General features: G+C 36.9%; 1 long non-coding RNA gene across 1 annotated transcript in view; it reads left to right on the forward strand.

The window, feature by feature from the left end:
• LOC136028634 (uncharacterized) overlaps positions 1–17,749 on the forward strand; it is a 43,112-nt gene that overhangs the window by 15,481 nt on the left and 9,882 nt on the right. The window lies entirely within an intron of this gene.

Raw genomic sequence — 17,749 nt, forward strand, 5'->3', positions numbered from 1 at the left:
CAAGCAGTAGAATGAACGGAAGCGCTATTACGAAAATGACAAGCAGCTTTTCGCCACCTTTGAACGCTTTAAGAACGTTATTATGTAACGTTATAAGTTTGACCCTTTCTCTTAACTCTACTTTTTAAAACAGTAAAAAACTTTAGCGTAAAGAGCGGGGCGTTGATGAGGAAGCAGCCCCTTTCATATATGAAGTAATTTCTGTTCGTTTTAAGTTTTAATGTCGCTCCCTACTTTCAGTTAAAAAAACTTGTTTTTTTAATTTAATTTTCGAACGTTTTAGAATCAATGCGTGTTTTGATTTTTGCTTTCCACCGAGGAATAATTAAAACGACATTTGCATTTTTTTTTGCTAAATGGCTTTTTCATAATTTTGATCGAATGATTTTGAGAAAAAAAAGAGCGGAGGAGGAAGCCTAGTTGCCCTCCGATTTTTTGGTTAATTAAAAAGGCAACTAGAACTTATAATTTTTTACGAATCTTTTTATTAGCAAAAGATATATGTAACTTATAAATTAGCTTACGAAAAGAACTTTTGTATTCTCATGTTTTTAATACATATGTGAGGGGGTTCGTCCCCTCGTCAGTACCTGGCTCTTTACACTAAAGCTTAAATTTTGTCCCAATTCATTAAGAATGACCACTGAATCACAAAAACCGTAGAATAAATAGTTGAAATTATTAAAAATACTTTAGCGTAAAGAGCGAGGTATTAGGAGGAGGTGAGCCCCTCATATGGGTAATAATTTCTGTTTGTTTTAAGTTTTAATACTGCTCCTTACTTCCAGCTGAAAAAAACTTTTTCATATTTATTTTTTCATTGTTTTTTTTTTTTAATAATGCTAGTAAATCCTGCGCTCCCTTCATGGAAATTTTCTTCCCCGATGGTAAATTCCTCGATGGTAAGTTCCCCCAGCATATCCCCCTCTTCTCAACCCCTCCCCCAAACCAAACAATCCTCCTGAAAACGCCTGTACACTTCCCAATAACCATTACTATATGTAAGCACTGGTCAAAGTTTGTAACTTGTAGCCCCTCCCACGGGGACTGTGGGGGAGTAAGTCGTCCCCAAAGACATAGTTACAAGGTTTTTCGACTACGTTGAATAAAATGGCTATCTCAGAATTTTGATCTGGTGACTTTGGGAAAATAATTAGCGTGGGAGGGAGCCTAGGTTCCCTCCATTTTTCGGTCACTTAAAAAGGGCACTAGAACTTTTCATTTCCGTTAGAATGAGCCCTCTTGCAACATTCTAGGACAACTGGGTCGATACGATCACCCCTGGGAAAAAAAAACAAAAAACAAAAACAAACAAACAAATAAATAAACACGCATCCGTGATCTGCCTTCTGGCAAAAAATACAAAATTCCTCATTTTTGTTGATAGGAACTTACAACTTCTACAGTAGGGTTCTCTGATACGCTGAATCTGATAGTGTGATCTGTGTTAACATTCTATGACTTTTAGGGGGTGTTTTCCCCCTATTTTCGAAAAGAACACAAATTTTCTCAGGCTCGTAACTTTTGATGGGTAAGACTAAATTTGATGAAATTTATATATTTATATATAAACTTATATATTTAAAATCAGCATTAAAATGCGATTCTTTTGATGTAGCTATTGGTATCAAAATTCCATTCTTTAGAGTTTTGGTTACTATTGAGCCGGGTCGCTCCGTACTACAGTTTGTTACCAGGAACTGTTCGATTTAATCATTTTTGGTTTGTTTCAAACCAAGGCACTTTGCATCGAAGGATTTGTCGTAGAAACTTCGAAAGGGCTTATTCGATTGAACATTTCAAGGACTAGTGCACTTTTTAATAGTCAAAAGTGATTGTAGGGCAATTAAGACCCCTTCCACGCCCTCTAATTCCCCAAATACATACAATCAAAACTTTGAGATAGATTGATTTTAAGATGAGGATGAAAACTAACCACAGCTCCCACGGCAAGGGTTGAAGTTATGCCCTGGGAGCATATAGGTTTTTTTTGTTGAGAGTTTTTTCGTAGAAAGTTCAAAAATGGCTCATTCAATTGGAAATTGAAAGAACTAGTACCCTTTCTAATGATCGATAGTGATATATTGATATATTGATATATGATATAGTGGAAATTGTGTCTTTTTGAGAATCCTCAAAGTCCTCAGGATAAGGGTTTTAAGCTAGGCAACTCAATCATTGTTTACGCATAGTAATTGCTATTTAGAAAGGTATCCATACTATTTACACTACTTCTAACAACTCACGTGAACACCAAGCTGCCTGAGACCAATAGAACTACCCACGCTCCTCCTCCATCCCCATCTATTCAAAGCTTCCCTGCTAACACCCTCCCAGGAAGTTCCCATTTCCTTTAAATGTTTCTTTATGAAATCCTCCTATCCCAACCACGGACGACCTGCTTTCCCTTTAGCCCTAGACTGTTTGCTAAAAATGACAATATTCGGTAATCTGTCATCCTTTATCCGCCAAACTGGCACTAGCCATTTTAGCCTTTCTTCATTGAAGCCCAAGAAAGCGGGACTGAACAGCATTTTTTGTTCAGCCTACTGTTTAAACATCGGTCAGTCATCTTGGTAACCAGAACAATCTGTAGGCAATTTCTCTGGAAAACATCTAGCAAATCTTCACCTGCTTTTTGGAGCGTCCATGCTTTATTAGACGTTTAACTTCCAAAATTCTAATCTTAGTTTAAAACTTGGTTTAAAACATTCCAAACTTTATTTTTAATGTGAAAAAGCACCCTGAGTCTTGACTATTCTATTTTTAACATCTTCACTTCTCCCACAGTCTTTACTAATTATTAATATGAAAAACTCATCGCAAGACAATTTTATTTAAGAAATTTCAAGAGTTCTATTAAGCAAAAAATGAGCAGGAATGGATTCAAATAATATTCAAAGCGTTAAACTACCTTAAATCACTATCAATAAATAAATGAAACTCAAAACGAATAGAAATTATAATAAATAGTTGAGTCAAACTTAAAACAAGCAAAAATTAACAGATGCCTTAATGGCAACCATAAGCACAATGCCTTTTTGTTGAGTTTAAAGTAACGTTTAGTTTTAAAACATAATGGTCCAATTACATAATTGTGGGGGGTGAATATGCCCAATATCCCTAAAGATTCTGGATCCTTCTACTATGCTGAACAAAATAGCTGTATCAAAGTAGTAGTTGAAGCAATGGTAATAGTAGTGGCATAGCTAGTAAATGTTGCTGCAGTAGTAGTGCGTACATATTCCCTTTTGTTCAATTGATCTTCCCCCTTAAGTATTCTACGAGAGTTCCAACTTAATACCCAAATCAATTCTTGAGATATGTCCTTTTGACGATTTATGTCGACATAGTGTGTTTTGATTTAGTTCAAGTTCCCCCTCAGTATTCTTTCAAATTTTCACCTTCATACATGTAGCTTTGATTGTACAAGTATCTAGTAGTAGTAGGATACGCCCGCATGATGCTGATACCCCCATATCAGCAATCTGTATACACATAATAAGTTTTGAATTAATTCAACTTTCCCCTCAACGTTTTCTTAGATATTTTTTTTAATATCCTCAGCCTTAGTATTGCTCTCTAGAGAAGTAGTAGTTAGGTAGTAGTAATTGTACTTCTGGTAGCAGTAGAAACAGCAGTAGTTGTTGTAGTAGTAGTAGCCTGCAAATATTGCCTTTTTGATCAATTGATCATCTCCCATATCATTTTCTGAAATTCCAAATTAATATACTGTCCTCCCTGAGTTACACCTTTTTTACAACCCCCAGACACATAACATGACTCTTAAAAAGAGCACTTTAATTTTCAATTTAATAACAAATGAGACCCATCTGAATTTAATTCGACCACTGAGTTTTAAAAACCCTATATGCTCCCGGGGTTCAACTTAAAACCCTAGCCTGGGGATCTTGGGGGTTGTATCAACTCTGGAGACATTGTTATATTTTCACTGGACTATTTCGAACAAAATTAAAATAGTAAATTTCAATCAGATGCGTTTGGTGAGAAGAGTAGCAGTTGGGGGCTGGGGCTAGTTGACCTCCATCACTTTTGACTCTTAAAAGGGAACTAGAACTCCTAATTTCAACCAAACGAGCCGCCTCTAAAGCTTATACAACCATTCCTTCCATAAGAACCTTAAATGCCCGATGAGCATAACTTACAACCGTCACCCTTAGGCTCTGGTGGTTTGTATTAACCCTGAAAGCATTTTTATATGATAAAAATTTACATAAGATACATCTCGGGATAACACGACGTGTTTGTGGATGGGGGGGGGGTGCTGCACTTTGATCACTTTGACTTTTAAAAAGGGCACCAGAACTTCTTATCCAATGAGTCCTTTCAAAAGCATATACGACATCACTTTCAATAGCTACCTTATATGCCCCCAGGACATAACTTACAACCCCTGCCCTGAAAGCTGTACAACCCCTGCCCTCAAATGTATAATTTTTTTCAAATTTTGATAAGAGACGTTAAAGGAAATGATGTGCATGGAGGGGGGGGGGGCTAGTTGCTCTCAAATTACTTTTGATTATTAAAATGGGCAGAATAACTTCTAATTTTAAAGTAAATGAGCCCATTTGAAGTCTATACGGCCGCCCATTTGATCAATATTTTATAAGCCTTAATGGCAAAACTTATAGGCCTATCTCTAAGCCGCAGGGGGTTGTGTCAACCCTAGAGGAATTATCATATGTTCTTTGGACTATTTTGAACAACATTACTATCTCATAATTTCAATTAGATGGTGTTGGTGAAATAACATTGGTTGTTGGAGAGGGGGTGGGGCTAAATGCTCTATGTTACTTTTAACTCTTAAAAAGGAACTAGAATTTCCAATTTTCAACCAAATGAGTCTCTTCTAAATTTAAACAACCATCCCTCCCATAAAAACCTCAAAGGCTCCCACTGCGTAACTAACAACCCACGCCTCCAGGCTCTGTTGGTTTGTATCAACCCCAAAAGTCTTGTTATATTATCTTTGGACTATTTTGAATAAAAAGACTCAAAATTTCTATGAGATGCATTTTAAGACAATACAACTTGTGCAAGTGGATGAGGGGGTAAATACCCTACGATCACTTTAACTCTTAAATAGCGCACTAGAGCTTTGATTAACAGTCCAATGAGCCCCTTTGAAGTTTATATGCCCATGCTTTCTATAAAAAACCTTATATTCCCCCAAGGTGTAACTTACAACCCTTGCCTTGGTACTCTGGGGGGTTGTCATCCTCAAAGACACAATTTCCCAGGCCTTTCAGATACGTTGAACAAACAACTATCTCAAAATTTCTATCCGTAGTGTTTGTAGAATATATAGATGTGGGGGGGGGGGCTATTTTCCCTCCTCTCACTATCGATCATTAGAAAGGGTACTAGTCCTTTCAATTTTCAATTGAATGAGCCATCTTTGAAGTTTCTACGAAAAAACTCTCAACAAAAAAACCTATATGCTCCCAGGGCATAACTTCAACCCTTGCCGTGGGAGCTGTGGCTAGTTTTCATCCTCATCTTAAAATCAATCTATCTCAAAGTTTTGATTGTATGTATTTGGGGAATTAGAGGGCGTGGAAGGGGTCTTAATTGCCCTACAATCACTTTTGACTATTAAAAAGTGCACTAGTCCTTGAAATGTTCAATCGAATAAGCCCTTTCGAAGTTTCTACGACAAATCCTTCGATGCAAAGTGCCTTGGTTTGAAACAAACCAAAAATGATTAAATCGAACAGTTCCTGGTAACAAACTGTAGTACGGAGCGACCCGGCTCAATAGTAACCAAAACTCTAAAGAATGGAATTTTGATACCAATAGCTACATCAAAAGAATCGCATTTTAATGCTGATTTTAAATATATAAGTTTATATATAAATATATAAATTTCATCAAATTTAGTCTTACCCATCAAAAGTTACGAGCCTGAGAAAATTTGTGTTCTTTTCGAAAATAGGGGGAAAACACCCCCTAAAAGTCATAGAATGTTAACACAGATCACACTATCAGATTCAGCGTATCAGAGAACCCTACTGTAGAAGTTGTAAGTTCCTATCAACAAAAATGTGGAATTTTGTATTTTTTTGCCAGAAGGCAGATCACGGATGCGTGTTTATTTATTTGTTTGTTTGTTTGTTTGTTGTTTTGTTTTTTTCCCAGGGGTGATCGTTTCGACCCAGTGGTCCAGGAATGTTGCAAGAGGTCTCATTCTAATGGAAAAGGAAAGTTCTAGTTCCCTTTTTAAGTGACTGAAAAAATTGGAGGGAACCTAGGCCCCCTCCCACGCTAATTATTTTCCCAAAGTCACCAGATCAAAATTCTGAGATAGCCATTTTATTCAGCGTAGTCGAAAAACCTTGTAACTATGTCTTTGGGGACGACTTACTCCCCCACAGTCCCCGTGGGAGGGGCTACAAGTTACAAACTTTGACCAGTGTTTACATATAGTAATGGTTATTGGGAAGTGTACAGGCGTTTTCAGGCGGATTTTTTGGTTTGGGGGAGGGGTTGAGAAGAGGGGGATATGCTGGGGGAACTAACCATCGAGTAATTTACCATCGGGGAAGAAAATTTCCATGAAGGGAGCGCAGGATTTACTAGCATTATTAAAAAAAAAAAACAATGAAAAAATAAATATGAAAAAGTTTTTTTCAGCTGGAAGTAAGGAGCAGTATTAAAACTTAAAACAAACAGAAATTATTACCCATATGAGGGGCTCACCTCCTCCTAATACCTCGCTCTTTACGCTGAAGTATTTTTAATAATTTCAACTATTTATTCTACGGTTTTTGTGATTCAGTGGTCATTCTTAATGAATTGGGACAAAATTTAAGCTTTAGTGTAAAGAGCCAGGTACTGACGAGGGGACGAACCCCCTCACATATGTATTAAAAACATGAGAATACAAAAGTTCTTTTCGTAAGCTAATTTATAAGTTACATATATCTTTTACTAATAAAAAGATTCGTAAAAAATTATAAGTTCTAGTTGCCTTTTTAATTAACCAAAAAATCGGAGGGCAACTAGGCTTCCTCCTCCGCTCTTTTTTTTTCTCAAAATCATTCGATCAAAATTATGAAAAAGCCATTTAGCAAAAAAAAAATGCAAATGTCGTTTTAATTATTCCTCGGTGGAAAGCAAAAATCAAAACACGCATTGATTCTAAAACGTTCGAAAATTAAATTAAAAAAACAAGTTTTTTTAACTGAAAGTAGGGAGCGACATTAAAACTTAAAACGAACAGAAATTACTTCATATATGAAAGGGGCTGCTTCCTCATCAACGCCCCGCTCTTTACGCTAAAGTTTTTTACTGTTTTAAAAAGTAGAGTTAAGAGAAAGGGTCAAACTTATAACGTTACATAATAACGTTCTTAAAGCGTTCAAAGGTGGCGAAAAGCTGCTTGTCATTTTCGTAATAGCGCTTCCGTTCATTCTACTGCTTGATTTTTTTTTCGACATACTCGTCCAAATTTAGGCAAAAGCTGCACTCAAGCCATTGGAGACTCTCATGCCTCCTTCTGGAGAAAAGACATGGCTCCTTATTCGAAAACTCTACTTCTAAATTCCCTGAACATGATACCGGTATTAGCTGAAACCAGAACCGTCCTAAAATTTGTATGTGAAGCTATGACTTAAGCTTTCTAAAAGGATCACTTTTTCAGGATTTAGGAACTGGAGAAGAAGAAGATGTAGGAGCAGAAGAACGAGAAGAAAAAGAGGGAGGAGAAGAAGATCCTCCCACTGCCCACACCGTGCCATCTTCATCTTCCAACTTCCTTGGTCTTCATCTTCCAACGTTCGTAGGTAAATAGAAAAGAGAGAGAGAGAGAGAGGAGGGTAAATACCCCCCCCCCTACATCTATATATTTTCCAAACACTGCGGATAGAAATTTTGATATAGTATTTTGTTCAACGTATCTGAAAGGCCCGGGAAATTGTGTCTTTGAGGATGACAACCCCCCACAGTACCAAGGCAAGGGTTGTAAGTTACACTCTGGGGGCATATAAGGTTTTTTATAGAAAGCATGGTCATATAAACTTCAAAGGGGGCTCATTGGACTGCTAATCAAAGCTCTAGTGCGCTTTTTAAGAGTCAAAGTGATCGTAAGGTAGTTACCCCCTCATCCACACGCACAAGTTGTATTGTCTTAAAATGCATCTCATATAAATTTTGAGAGTCTTTTTATTCAAAATAGTCCAAATATAACAAGACTTTTGGGGTTGATACAAACCAACAGAGCCTGGAGGCGAGGGATATTAGTTACGCAGCGGGAGCCTTTAAGGCCGTGATTAAGTGAACTGATGGAACTCGAAAATCCCATGTTAAATTGAAAATTTATGTTTAAAAAGTACTCGAGTATTCATTGGCGGAAAATGCCGCTTTTAATATCAGGCCATAGCTTCTTGAAGATGCTACAAAATGTTTGAAAGGATTTTGCTCTATTTCCTCTAATTGCTCAGATATCTTAGAAAATGTCTAGGTCTTTTTCACAAGTGTACTCGATAAAGGATATTGCTTTTAGAACAAAATCGGTACTATCATGAGCGGAAGACAATAACCTGTAAGATGATTGGAACCATTTTTCGATTTATTTTCCTGTTTTGTAACAGTCCCCTAGAATATTTTCAGCTACCTGAAATTTTTACAAGTCGGTTGCCAGAAAGAATCTTTTCAGATCGCCGATAATACCCCCCAGAGACCAAAATGACAAGCTGGTATAATCAGCTGCTTGTTAATAGAGTGTGAAATTTTCATAAATTATTTCAATGCAATGAAGAAACCTAGAAATGAGAAATAGTCAGGAACCCTGGAGTAAAGTTGTGCACAAAGCCGAAATCATGGGGAAAATTAAATCAAAGCGAGGTATACATCTTAAAAGTGTTACCACACATAGACAGCGCCTTTGTAAAAAGTATTTGGAGCTTGGTAGATGTAAATATCCAAAATACCTAATAATGCGGTACGGTGAAGAACTAGACAAGTCAAGAGATTTAGGTCAAGCGACAAACCTTGAGGCGGAGCAGAACCCCGTAGCTTCCTCTCCGTTGCCCTACTGGGTCGTGACTGGTGGTAGAAACTTGGATTGTGACGAATTGAAGGATTGCCGGCTAGAGACTTAAGTTTGGAAGCACAGGTGAGGAGGAAACAACCCGTAAAAATCATAGAACCTTAACGAAATTTACACCACCAGATTCAGCGTATCAGAGAATCCTACTGTAGTTTCAAGCTCCTATCTACAATTAAACAAAAAAAAAGTTTTTTTAAGTGAAAGTAAGGAGCGACATTAAAACTTAAAACGATCAGAAATTACTCCGTATATGAAAGGGGCTTTTTCTCCTCAACGCCCCGCTCTTTACGCTAGGGGTTTTTACTGTTTTAAAATGTAGAGTTAAGAGAAAGAGTCAAACTTTAGCGTAAAGAGCGGGGCGTTGTGGAGGAAAAGCCCCTTTCATATACGGAATAATTTCTGTTTGTTTTAAGTTTTAATGTCGCTCCTTACTTTCATTTAAAAAAACTCGTTTTTTTGTTTAATTTCTGGACGTCTTTGAATTAATGCATGGTTTGCATAAATAATTAATACATAAATAATTAAAACGAAACTTGCATATTAATTTTTTGGGGCTAAATGGCTTTTTCACAGTTTTAATCGGAAGATTTTGAGAAAAAAGGAGCGAGGGAGGAGACCTAGTTGCCCTCCTATTTTTTGATTACTTAAAAAGGCAACTATAACTTTTAACTTTATACGAACGTTTTCATAAGTAAAAAATATACGTAACTTACGAATTAAATTACGTAGCGAACTTCAATATTCGTATGTTTTTATTGCGTATATGAGGGGGCTCACCCATCGTCGATACCTCGCCCTTGATATTAAAGCTTAAATTTTGTCCCAATTCCTTAAGAATGACCCCTGAATCACAAAGGCCGTAGAATAAATAGTTGAAATTACTAAAAATGCTTTAGCGTAAAGAGCGAGGTATTACGAGGAGGTAGACCCCTCAGATGCGTAATAATTTCTGTTCGTTTTAAGTTTTAATGCTGCTTCTTACTTTCAGTAGAAAAAAAAACTTTTCATGTTTCTTTTTTCATTGTTTTTTTTTAAACAATGCTAGAAAATCCTTCGCCCCCTCCATTGAAAGTCTCTTCCCCCATGAGAAGTTCGTCCATGGAAAAATCCTCTCCGGTAGCCCTCCCCCTCAAATATCCCCCCAAACCAAAAAAAATCCCCCTGAAAACGTCTGTACACTTCTTAGTAACCATTACTATATGTACACACAGGTCAAAGACTGTAACTTGCAGCCCCTCCCACGGGGACTGCGGGGGAATAAGTCGTCCCCAAAGACATAGTTATTGGGTTTTACGACTGTGGTGAATAAAATGGCTATCTCAGAATTTTGATCCGGTGAATTTGGGGGAAAATGACCGTGGGAGGGGGCCTAGGTGCCCTCCAATTTGGTCACTTAAACAGGGTATTAGAAATTATCATTTCCGTTAGAATGAGCCCTTTCGCGACATTATGGGACCACTGAATCGATACGATCACCCCTGGGAAAAAAAACAAATAAACACGCATCCGTGATTTGTCTTCTGGCAAAAAATGCGAAATTCCACGTTTTTATAGATTGGGCTTGAAACTTCCACAACAAGGTTCTCTGATACGCTGAATCTAATGTGTGATTTTTGTTAAGATCGTATGACTTTTAGGGGGTGTTTCCCCCTATTTTCTAAATTGAGGCAAATTTTCTCAGGCTCGTAACTTTTGATGGGTAAGACTATTCTTGATGAAACTTATATATTTAAAATCAGCATTAAAATGCCATTCTTTTGATATAACTATTGGTATCAAAATTTCATTTTTTTTTTAGTTTTGGTTACTATTGAGCCTGGTCGCTCCTTACTACAGCTTGTTACCACGAACTGTTTAAAAATGTGGAATTTTGTGTTTTTTGTCAGAAGGCAGATCACGGATGCGTGTTTATTTGTTTGTTTTTTTTCAGGGGTGATCGTATCGACCCAGAGGTCCTAGAATATTGCGAGAGGGTTCATTCTAACGGAAATGAAAAGTTCTAGTGCCCTTTTTAATTGACCAAAAAATCGGAGGGCACCTTGGCCCCCGTCGCACGCTAATTATTTTCCCAAAGTCACCGGATCAAAATTGTGAGATAGCCATTTTATTCAGCGTAGTTGAAAATCTTTACAACTATGCCTTTTGGGATGACCTACTCCCCCACAGTCCCCGTGGGAGGGGCTACAAGTTACTAACACTGACCAGTGCTTACATATAGTAATGGTTATTGGGAAGTGTACAGACGTTTTCTGGGGCGTTTTCATTTGGTTGGGGGCAGGGGTTGAGAAGAGGGGGATATGTCGGGGGAACTTTTCATGGATGAATTTGTCATGGGGGAAGAAAATTTCCATGAAGGGAGCGCAGGATTTTCTAGCATTATTTAAAAAAACAATGAAAAAATAAATATGACAAAGTTTTTCAACTGAAAGGAACAGAATATTCCTGTTATTATTTTCCTGTAAATATTAATTCCTGTAAATATTCCAGAATAATTTCTGTTAAAAGGAACAGAAATTATTACGCATATGAGGGGCTCTCTTCCTCCTAATACCTCGCTCTTTACGCTAAAGTATTTTTAGAAATTTCAACTATTTATTCTACGGCTTTTGTTATTCAGGGGTCATTCTTAAGAAACTGGGACAAAATTTAAGCTTTAGCGTGAAGAGTGAGGTACTGACGAGGGGGTGAACCCCCTCATATATGTAATAAAAATATGAGAATACAGAAGTTTCTTTACGTAAGCTAATTTTTAAGTTGCGTATATCTTTAACTAATAAAATTTATTTTTACTAATAATTTTACTAATAAAAACATTCATAAAAAATAAAAGTTCTAGTTGCCTTTTTAAGTAACCAAAAAATCGGAGGGCAACTAGACCTCCATCCGCGCTTCTTTTTTTTCCTCAAGATCATTCGATCAAAACTATGAGAAAACCATTTAGCCAAAAAAAAATAAATACGCAAATTTCGTTTTAATTATTCATCTGCGGAGAGCATAAATCAAAACATGCATTGATTCGAAAACGTTCAGAAATTAAATTAAATAAAAACAAGTGTTTTTTAACTTAAAGTAAGGAGTAACATTAAAACATAAAACGAACAGAAATTACTTCAAAATGAAAGGGGCTGCGTCCTCATCAGCGCCCCGCTCTTCACGCTAAAGTCCGACTCTTTCTCTTAACTCTATTTTTAAAACAGTAAAAAATTTAGCGTAAAGAGTGGGGCGTTCACGAGGAAGCAGTCCCTTTCATATACGAAGTAATTTCTGTTCGTTTTAAGTTTTAATGTCACTCCTTACTTTCAGTTTTTTTTTTTTCAATTCAATTCGTAAGAAAACTTTGGTTTTCAGAGAATCCTCGAAGAAAGCTTTCAACTAAGTTTGGTGTTTAGTTTCGAATTAATCAACTAAAGTATTTTAATTAGCCTATTCCTAGGAAAAAAAGTGGAAAAAACAATAAATTTTCAAAAGCACTCTGTGCTTGCCGTCCCAGTTTTATATACATGGGCATTTTGTATTTGAGAATGATAGTGCTCTTTTGCTCATTTTCTCTTCTCCCTTGGTCAGTAACCAAGCTTTGCAAGACCCAGCCAAATATATTACTATTCCTCGGCTGAAGCATCTCACCAAAGGAAGCTGTCTATCAAAACCTCTCACAAGACTTGATAATTGGTACTATTTGAAGTTTTGACATTCGACGGTCTCTAGAGAATTAAAAGACAGAAGACTAACCTAACTTCAATTTTGATGCTCGATGTTTTCAAGTTCACTTAATCACGGCCTTAAGGTTTTTATGGAAGGGATGGTTATTTAAATTTAGAAGAGACTCATTTGGTTGAAAATTGGAAATTCTAGTTCCTTTTTAAGAGTTAAAAGTAACAGAGAGCATTTAGCCCCACCCCCTCTCCAACAACCAATGTTTTTTCACCAACACCATCTAATTGAAATTATGAGATAGCAATGTTGTTCAAAATAGTCCAAAGAACATATGATAATTCCTCTAGGTTTTACACATCCCCCTGCGGCTTAGAGATAGGGCTATAAATTGCCATTAAGGCTTATAAAATATTGATCGAATGGGCGGCTGTATAGACTTCAAATGGGGCTCATTTACTTTGAAATTAGAAGTTATTCTGCCCATTTTAAGAATCAAAAGTAATTTGAGAGCAACTAGCCCCCCCCCCCCTCCAGGCTCATCATTTCCTTTAACGTCTTATATCGAAATTTGAAAAAAATTATGCATTTGAGGGAAGGGGTTGTACAGCTTTCAGGGCGGGGGTTGTAAGTTATGTCCTGGGGGCATATAAGGTACCTATTGAAAGTGATGTCATATATGCTTTTGAAGGGACTCATTGGATTGGTAATAAAAAGTTCTGGTGCCTTTTTAAAAAGTCAAAGTGATTAAAGTGCAGCTACCCCCCCCCCCCTCCACAAACACGTCGTGTTATCCCGAGATGTATCCAATATAAATTTTTATCATATAAAAATGCTTTCAGGGTTAATACAAACAACCAGAACCTAAGGGTGACGGTTTTAAGTTATGCTCATGGGGCATTTAAGGTTCCTATGGAAGGAATGGTTGTATAAACTTTAGAGGTGGCTCGTTTGGTTGAAATTAGAAGTTCTAGTTCCCTGTTAAGAGTCAAAAGTGATGGAGGTCAACTAGCCCCAGCCCCCAACCGCTACTCTTCTCACCAAACGCATCTGATTGAAATTTACTATTTTAATTTTGATATTTACTATTTTACTATTTTAATTTACTATTTTAATTTGACGATTTAAACATGAATCGTCAAAAGTACGTATCTCAAGAATTGATTTGGGTATTAAGTTGGAACTCTCGTAGAATACTTAAGGGGGAAGATCAATTGAACAAAAGGGAATATGTACGCACTACTACTATTACTACTACTGCTGCAACATTTACTAGCTATGCCACTACTATTACCATTGCTTCAACTACTACTTTGATACAGCTATTTTGTTCAGCATAGTAGAAGGATCCAGAATCTTTAGGGATATTGGGCATATTCACCTCCCACAGATCACGTATCTAGTTTCGGTTCTTCTCCATGTGAAACTTGGGGTGATCTTGGATTCAAACCTGAGACCTCTCGCACCCTAAGCAAGAACCATATTCCTAGATCACAAGCCAGGTTAAAGAAGAACAATCATTAGCTTTATCGGCAAATAAAATTGTTCTCAACTATCTTGATTGTTCAACCCCCCCCCCCCTAGATGGTTGAATCGAGGAAGGGACTATTTCTAATTTAATCTCATCTGGTCCCTGATACGCCTGCCAACTTTCATCTTCCTAGCTTATCTGGAAGTGTCTGGAGCTTATCTAGGAAGTTATCTAGGAAGTGTCTGGAGCTTATCTTTAAGCTAGAAGTGTCTAGTTTATCTGGAAGTGTTATCTGGAAGTTAAAAAGAATAATCTGCTTGACCTTGGGACCCATTTGTTGTTATAGATGGTGCAATTTTTTCGTGAATTGGAAAAAAAATTATTACAGTTATTTTTTTTTTAGGCGGAATCATCATAGGAGCAGCAATTGTAGACTGCATGTTTCGTGCAGTTTAGATGTTTCGTTAAGATGTTATTTAGTAATAAAATATGTTTATTCTGATCAAAATCTGTTCATTCTTTCATTCTGATCATTTTTCAAATAACAACCATAAATTTGACTCACCCTCAATTAAATATTCCCTTCTCCCCTCTCACAGGAAACTCTTGCATATAAATTTATCCCACGTAAACTACTTCCCGTAAAGCCCCCTCCAGAGAGTAAAAAAGCCATCCACCGTAAATTTTCTTGCGGTCGGCCTGAACAATTCTGCTTAGAATGCTTTCATTTGAAAAAGACTAATTTCCAATCCTTTCCTCAATCACTTCGGAAATCCTCTCTTTCAGTAAAATTTTTTCCTTGAATCCATATATGCTGAAAATAGCCCCAGAATAATTCTTCTGGGACCATCTTCACTACAAAACTGACTTGGCAAAGAGAAAGTATGACAATTAAAAAGAATTTGGTACACTAATTCTTTCAAATCACCCCAGATAGAATTTCCCATGCAAAATCCCCCCCCCCCCAGAAATTTCACTCTCCATGATAAATTATACCAAAAAAAACACCCCAAGTACCAAATTCTCCCCTTCTAAAGCGTCTATATAATTCCTAATAATAAATACTATACGTACAGATTGGACAAATTTCATAGCTTACAGTCATCTTAGAAGCCTTAAATATAATCCGTATTTAAGATACAAAATGTGTATTTTTCCCAACAAAGATGCTTAGGGATATGCAAACGTTTTTTTTACTGTTTCTTTGAGTGATCGTAATGGTAATATTTATTTTAGGATATCAAGATGGAGCTCATTCCAGCAGAACCTTAAGATTTAGACATTTTTAGAAGTCAGACTTAAGCGTAAATAGCAAAGTTTTGAGGAGGGGGCAGTCCCTTTATATACATAATAAATTCTGTTCATTTGAGTTTTAATGATCTTTATTTTCAGTTAAAAAATCATATTCTCTTAATCTGATCATTTTTCAAATAACGTCCGTAAATTTGGCTAACCCTCCATTATATATTCCCTTTTCTCCTCTCGCGGGAAAATCATGCATGGAAATTTTTCCTACGCTTACTAATTCCAGTAAACCCCCCTCAAGACAGTAAAAACCCCACCCCCATAAATATTTTTGCCGTCGATTTAGCGTGAAAATTCTCCTTGGTTTGCTTTCATTTAAAAAAGACTAAGTTTCAATTATTTCCTCAATCACTTCGGAAATCGTCTCTTTCCGTAAAATGTATATCCTAGAAATCCAAATATACTGAAAATAGCCCCAGTATAATTCTTTCGGAATCATCTTCACTTCAAAACTGACATGGCAAATGGAAAGTATGACAATTAAAAAGAATCTCGGACAGTAATTCTTTCAAATCGCCCTAGGTACAAGTTCCCATGGAACCCCCCCCCCCCAGAAATTTCCCTCTCCATGAAAAATTCTACCAAAGAAACCACACCCAAGCACAAAATCCCCTACCCCTGAAAGTGTCTGTATACTTCCCAATAACAAATACTATACGTACAGATTAGAAAAAATTCATAGCTTACAGGCCTCCCCCAATAGCCTATGAGGGATAGTTTTACTCCCCACGGTAATTATAATGGCTATCTAAAAATTTTGATTGTGATAACTTTGAAAAAAAGGACCAGTAAATGTTTTACTATTTCAAATCGTATTTTATGTTGATAAACAATCTATTTTTCAAAAAGGTCTTAAATATAATACACATTTAAGATACAAATTGTAGATTCTTCCCAAAAAGGATGCTTAGGGATATGCAACCGTTTTTTAGCTGTTTCTTCTTGTGATCATAACAGTAGTATTTGTTTTAAGATATCAAGATGGAGCTTATTTCAGCAGAATCTTAAGATATAGTCATTTTTAAATAACAAAGTGTCTTAACAAATTTGTCATTTTTTGCCCTATTTACTTCTGCAAAAAATATAAATTTTGGATAAAATTTAGGTCCAAACTGTTATCGAGGGTATTTTTAAATATACAATAAATTTAAAACTATCGAAAACTTATAGAACATTTAAATTTCAGGATGCATTAGTGGTTCAGTTGAATATTCATCTCCAAAATTTGTGTAATCCATAAGGAAAATATCACGCATTTCATGGTAGTGGTCTGTGTGTAAAGAGGGACTCAGCCCAAGAGTAATGGAAATTAAAAAAAAATAAATTTATTCATCAAAAGCTACGGGCCTGAGGAAATTCGACTTATTTTTGACAAAGGGGGAAACAGCATCGAAATGTCAAGCACGTAAATATTCAGTATATAGAGGGCCTAACTGTAAAAGTTAGCTGTAAAAATCAGCTGTTGCCAGGACATCGATGTGAATGTCGAACATTAAAAGACAAAGAGAATTGCCTTGATCCAAAGAGAAAAAACATAGGTACTTTAGGGTGGCCTGCTGCATTTCGAGGTTGATCTGTTCGTCATCGTTTTGAAACAATGGTATTTCCTTAAGCATAGCCTCGTTAAAGGTTTCAAGGAATCGAGGAAGAGAATCAGGCCCCTTCCACACTGCATCAACAAACTTTCTGACGCGGTCCAAATTAACCGCAGCTAAATTCCTTTCGCCCAAAATATAACCAACACCAGCCCCTTTATGAATCTCAGAAACTGTCAATGTTGGGTCACGTGCTACAGCCCCTACAATGTCAGAACGAACCCTAGAGACTAGACGGTTCCGGTGGCTGGGCGTGAGAGTGGAGTCGTCCATCATCATTGCTAAAGGAAATGACCCACCGTCGACGATCTTTCTTTTTGACAGGACAAACGAAAGCTATTCGACAACCACAACACTTGTTTTTGAGCGGCTCATCTGGATGTTCGAGGTAAATGTTTCTGCTGAAACAGTTCTGAAGAGAAAACTCACAGCCTGCTGCTGTGCACTGTTTGACCCCAGCGCATTCATTGACACGGACTAAAACGCTAATCTGAGACTCGTCATTCGGAAGCATGACCACTTTCTCAAATTTTGGCATGCCTCCCTTCCTAGTCAGTTGCATATTACCCATCAGGTAAACATAGTCGTCATCTCCGTCATAAATTATTTTCACGTCGTCAATAAAGAGAACCTCGGAAACACCCGAGTTTTCAGTAT

The sequence above is a fragment of the Artemia franciscana genome, chromosome 7 (assembly GCF_032884065.1).
Source record: "Artemia franciscana chromosome 7, ASM3288406v1, whole genome shotgun sequence".
Classification (NCBI taxonomy): domain Eukaryota; kingdom Metazoa; phylum Arthropoda; class Branchiopoda; order Anostraca; family Artemiidae; genus Artemia; species Artemia franciscana.